This window comes from Salmo salar, chromosome 28 (assembly GCF_965601325.2).
Source record: "Salmo salar chromosome 28, fSalSal1, whole genome shotgun sequence".
In the NCBI taxonomy this organism is placed as follows: domain Eukaryota; kingdom Metazoa; phylum Chordata; class Actinopteri; order Salmoniformes; family Salmonidae; genus Salmo; species Salmo salar.
Genome location: NC_138318.1, coordinates 16,000,893 through 16,006,638, shown reverse-complemented (window position 1 = coordinate 16,006,638; position 5,746 = coordinate 16,000,893). Strand labels below are relative to the sequence as shown.

The following is a 5,746-nucleotide window of genomic DNA, read 5'->3' as shown; positions in this document are numbered from 1 at the left end:
TTGTAAATGTTTTTTTATATATATATATATACACATATACACACACACACACAGTGCCTTCGGCGAGTATTCTTACCCCATCACCTTTTCCAAATTTTGTTAGGTTACAGCCTTATTCTAAAATTGATTAAATGTCCCCCCCCCCCCCCCCCCCCCCCCCCAATCTACACACAATACCCCATAATGACAAAGAAAAGACAGATTTAGACATTTTTGCAAATGTATTAATAATAAACTGAAATATTACATTTACATAAGTATTCAGACCCTTTACTCAGTACTTTGCTGGAGCGCCTTTGGCGGCAATTATAGCCTCGAGGCTTCTTGGGTCTGACGCTACAAGCTTGGCACACCTGTATTTGGAGAGTTTCTCCGACTCTTCTCTGCAGATCCTCTCAAGCGCTGTCAAGTTGGATAGGGAGCGTCGCTGCACAGCTATTTGCAGGTCTCCAGAGATGTTCAATCGGGTTCAAGTCCAGGCTCTGGCTGGTCCACTCAAGGACATTCAGAGACTTGTCCCAAAGTCACTCCTGCGTTATCTTGGGTGTGTGCTTAGGGTCTTGTCCTGTTGGAAGGTGAACCTTCACCCTCAGTCTGAGGTCCTGAGTGCTCTGGAGCAGGTTTTCATCAAGGATCGCTCTGTACTTTGTTCCGTTCATCTTTTCCTCCATCCTGACTAGTCTCCCAGTTCCTGCTGCTGAAAAACATCCCCAGGTATTGGCCAGGTGATGAGCGGTGCCTGGTTTCCTCCAGACGTGACACTTGGCATTCATTCTTGGTTTCATCAGACTAGAGAATCTTGTTTCTCATGGTCTGTCCTTTAGGTGCCTTTTGGCAAACCCCCAAGCGGGCTGTCATGTGCCATTTACTGAGAAGTGGCTTCCGTCTGGCCACTCTACCATCGGGCTACCAGTCCCTAATTTGAATCCAGGCTGTATCACATCCGGCGGTGATTGGCAGTCCCATAGGGTGGCAAACAATTGTCCCAGCGTCATCTGGGTTTGGCTGGGGTAGGCCGTCATCGTAAATAATAATTTGTTTTTAACTGACTTGTCTAGTTAAATAAGAAATATATAAAGGCTTGATTGGTGGAGTGCTGAAGAGATGGCTCTCCTTCTGGAAGGTTCTCCCATCTCCACAGAGGAATTCTGGAGCTATGTCAGAGTGACCAGCAGGTTCTTGGTGACCTCCCTGACCAAGGCCCTTCTCCCCCAATTGCTCAGTTTGGCTGGGTGGTCAGCTCTAGGAAGAGTTGGTGGTTCCAAACTTATTCCATTTAAGAATGATGGCGGTCACTGTGTTCTTGGGGACCTTCAATGCTGCAGAAGATTTTTGTTACCCTTCCCCAGATCTATGCCTCGACACAATCCTGTCTCGGAGTTCTACAGACAATTCCTTCGACCTCATGGCTTGGTTTTTGCTCTGACATTCATTGTCAACTGTGGGACCTTATATAGACCGGTATGTGCCTTTCCAAATCATGTCCAATCAATTGAATTTACCATGGGTGGACTCCAATCAAGTTGTAGAAACATCTCAAGGATGATAAATGGTAACAGGATGCACCTGAGCTCAATTTTGAATCTCAAAGCAAAGGGTTGAATACTTATGTAAATAAGGTATTTCTAAAAACGTGTTTTCGCTTAGTCATTATGGGGTATTGTGTGTACATGAGGAAAAACATTAATTGAATCCATTTTAGAATAAGGCTGTAACATAACAAAATGTGGAAAAAGTGAAGGGGTCTGAATACTTTCCCGAATGCACTGTATGCAAGGAGTACCTGTACTGAGTTGATGTGCAACGGTACGAGGTAATTGAGGTAGCTATGTACATATATTTTGGATTCCAGAGTGGCACAGTGGTCTAAGGCACTGCATCACAGTGCTAGAGGCATCACTACAGACCCAGGTTTGGTCCCAGGCTCTATCACAACCGGCTGTGATCGGGAGACCCATAGGGCGGCGCACAATTGGCCCTGCGTCGTCCGGTTTATGGGTGGGTTTGGCCGGGGGGGGGGGGGCTTTACAAGTAGGCCGTCACTAAGTAAGAATTTTTTTCTTGATTTTCCTAGTTAAATAAAGGTTCAATTAAAAAATATATATATACTATAGGAGTAAAGTGACTAGCAGCAGCGTATGGTGTGTGTGTGTGTGTGTGGCGTCAGTATGCATGTGTGTCTATGTTAGTGCCTTCAGAAAGTATTCACACCGCTTACATTTTGTTGTGTTACAAAGTGGGATTTAAATGAATTTAAATGTTTTACAAATTGTCAACGATCTACACAAAATTCTAACATTTGTAAAAAAAAAAATTTAAATCTAAAAAAAAAACATGATTTGATTAGATAAGTATTCAACCCCCTGAGTCAATACATGTTAGAATCATCTTTGGCTGCGATTACAGCTGTGAGTCTTTCTGGGTAAGTCTCTTAGAGCTTTGCACACCTGGATTGTACAATATTTGCACTTTATTATTTTTAAAATTCTTCAAGCTCTGTCAAGTTGGTTACTGATTATTGCTAGATAGACATTTTCAAGTCTTGCCATAGATTTTCAAGACGATTTAAGTCAAAACTGTAACTAGGCCACTCAAGAACATTCAATGGTGTCTTCAACTCCAGTGTATATTTGGCCTTGTGTTAGGTTATTGTCCTGCTGAAAGATGAATTTGTCTCCCAGTGTCTGTTGGAAAACAGACTGAACCAGGTTTTCCTTTAGGATTTTGCCTGTGCTTAGCTCTATTCCGTTTCTTTTTATCCTAAAAAACTCCCTAGTCCTTGCTAAATGACAAGCATACACATAACATGATGCAACCACCATGCTTGAAAATATGAGTGGTAGTCAGTGATGTGTTGTGTTGGATTTGCTCCAAACATAACTCTTTGTATTCTTGGTAGCTAGCTAGCTTCTTAGTTTGTATCCCATGACGCAGTTGGCATCAGTTGCTGGGACTGGTTGTCTCTTTCCAGTGATCCTGCCGACCAAGGACGGGTCTGAGGAGCTATTTGGCATCGCAGCTAGCCTACCTACTAGCTAGCTGCATATCAAGCTAGCGGGGTTTTCTTGAACGCAACCCGTGACGCTATTATCCATTGTAGCTGGAACCGCGGATTGTCCTGGGTTTGTGGCTGTCTAGAATCCTGCTGTTTGTTGTTTTGAATCTCCACCATGACCTGCCCTGTCTGGAACTGCGAGGAGTGACAGCGTAACCTACGTTGCTAGCTACCGTGACAAAGACCAAAGCCGGTCGGAGTACCATTGAGGACAGTGGTGTCTCTCTATCACACGTGAAGGATCTTTTAAACAAACAAAAAGAGACTTACAAGCAGTTGTTACAACAACAAGAAAATAGCTTCAAGTGTTTTGTCCAAATACTCGTGGATTCTACTAATAAAAGAATGGGCGACCTGACCAGAGAGGTCCAGGACCTGAAGAACAGTTTGCAGTCAGCTCGATGAGTTGAAACAGGAGAATGTCAAGATGACAGCAACCTGTAAGTCATTGGGAGAGGACATCAGTTCTGTGTGTGAATCCATGATAACAATGACTAATAAATCAGACTATCTCGAGGGACAATCAAGACGGGACAACATGGCTGTGGATGGAATTGCAGAATCTCCACATGAGACCTGGACGGAGTCTGAGGACAAAGTGAGGGAAACGATCTCTGAGAAATTGAAGTTGGACCGCAGGAAGATTGAGGTGGAGCTAGCCCACAGGACTGGAAAACCCACCACTGGCCCAGGTGATAAGCCCAGGCCAATAGTGATCAAGTTCCTGAGGTTCAAGGACAAGGTAGCTGTTCTGGAAAGAGCCAAGAACTTGAGAGGAACGTATATCTTCCTCAACAAGGACTATCCTGAAGCTGTGCGCCAGATGAGGAAAGATCTGATACCAGTCATGAAAGCTGCCAAAGCGTGTGGGGACATTGCTTACATCCGCTATGACAGGCTCATTGTCCACTCTCCCTCCCAGAAGCCTGGAAGGGTGAGAGAGCCGAGCCTATGGGTTCGTAGCTTCAACCCCGCAGCACACACACACACACACCAATTGATTTAATGGACTGCTGAATGAATATATTGTTTCTCTTGCTTTGTTTGCTCTTTTCAGTGTTATGTCTATAAGCTACCCAGGAAAGGGCTGAAAATAGCCCATATTAATATATGTAGCCTTAGAAATAAGGTTCATGAAATCAATAACTTGCTAACATCTGATAACATTCATATATTAGCCATTTCTGAGACTCACTTCGATAATTAATTTGATGATACAGCAGTAGCAATACAAAGATATAACATCTATAGAAGAGATAGAAATGCTTATGGGGGAGGTGTTGCTGTATATATTCAGAGCCATATCCCTGTAATGCTTAGAGAAGATCTTATGTCAATTGTTATTGAAGTGTTGTGGTGTGTGAAATGCTTGATAGTGTATGTGATGTAAACAGAGAGGTCTACTTTCTTTGGGACCTGAATATTGACTGGTTTTCATCAAGCTGTCCGCTCAAGAGGAAGCTTCTTACTGTAACCAGTGCCTGTAATCTGGTTCAGGTTATTAATCAATCTACCAGGGAGTTTACAAACACTACAGGAACAAGATCATCCACATGTATCAATCACATTTTTACTAATACTGTAGAACTTTGTTCTAAAGCTATATCCATACCCATTGGATGCAGTGATTAGGGCTGGGAGATATGGCAAAAATATCATATCATGGTATTTTTCAAATTTTTGGACGATATGACGGTATTTTATGTTTTATATTGATAAAAGTTCTACATTTGCTTTATGAGTGGTACGTGACCTTAGGGTGGCAACACATACATTCTAAATTATTTCAATGGGTCTTTCTCCATTCTGATTGTTTTATACTGTTCAATTCAACTTCAACCTAAAATTATTTCCTGCATTTCCATACATTTGCATGATGGGCCGGGCATGCCATGAGCTTGTAAAGTGATCTCGTTTAATAGTATTGGAGAGAAATTGGAGAGGGCAAGAAGGCCAAAGCTCCAGTCTTTGGGAAACTCGCTCTGCGCTCGATTCACATTGGGCACGCTCTCCAGCTCGGCTCCGCTGTGCTCTGGTATGGTCACTGTAGGGAGGAGGTTGTCAAAGTACGTATTAATGAAGCCGGTGACTGATGATGTGGTAAAATCCTCAATGCCATCTGATGAATCCCCAAACATATTCCAGTCTGTGCTATAACTGACCATATACCACGGGTATGACGAAACAGTTATTTGTACTGCTCTAATTACATTGGTAACCAGTTTATAATGGCAACGAGTCACCTCTGGGGCTTGTGGTATATGGCCAATATACCAAGTTTAAGGGCTGTATCCATGCACTGTACCACAGCCCCTCGGGCCTTACTGCTTAGTTATCAATATTTAGCAGAGATGCAGACTGTTTGGAAACAATTGAAGACGACAATATCTGTGTATTAATTGTGTTATTTTCCACGCTTATGTTACATGATAGCGTGGCCGAGCGGTCTAAGGCGCTGGATTAAGGCTCCAGTCTCTTCGGGGGCGTGGGTTCGAATCCCACCGCTGTCAATTTTACATTTTATATCCCGGGTGATGTACTCAGATAGTCCATGCGGGCACTCGCGAACAGGGCAGACTATACTTATGTATACACTGTATTAACAAAACGTAGCAATGCTACTCAATTTCACACACGGTATTATGACATCAAGTACATCATCTTATTTTAAGAGCTTTTGCGACATCTACA

At 43.0% G+C, this 5,746-nt stretch overlaps 1 non-coding gene across 1 annotated transcript; it reads left to right on the top strand.

Annotated features, from left to right (window-relative positions):
* The first annotated feature begins 5,483 nt into the window (after positions 1–5,483).
* trnal-aag (transfer RNA leucine (anticodon AAG)) lies at positions 5,484–5,565 on the top strand. The gene has a single exon. It is a non-coding gene; the product is annotated as a tRNA-Leu (tRNA).
* The last annotated feature ends 181 nt before the right edge of the window (positions 5,566–5,746 follow it).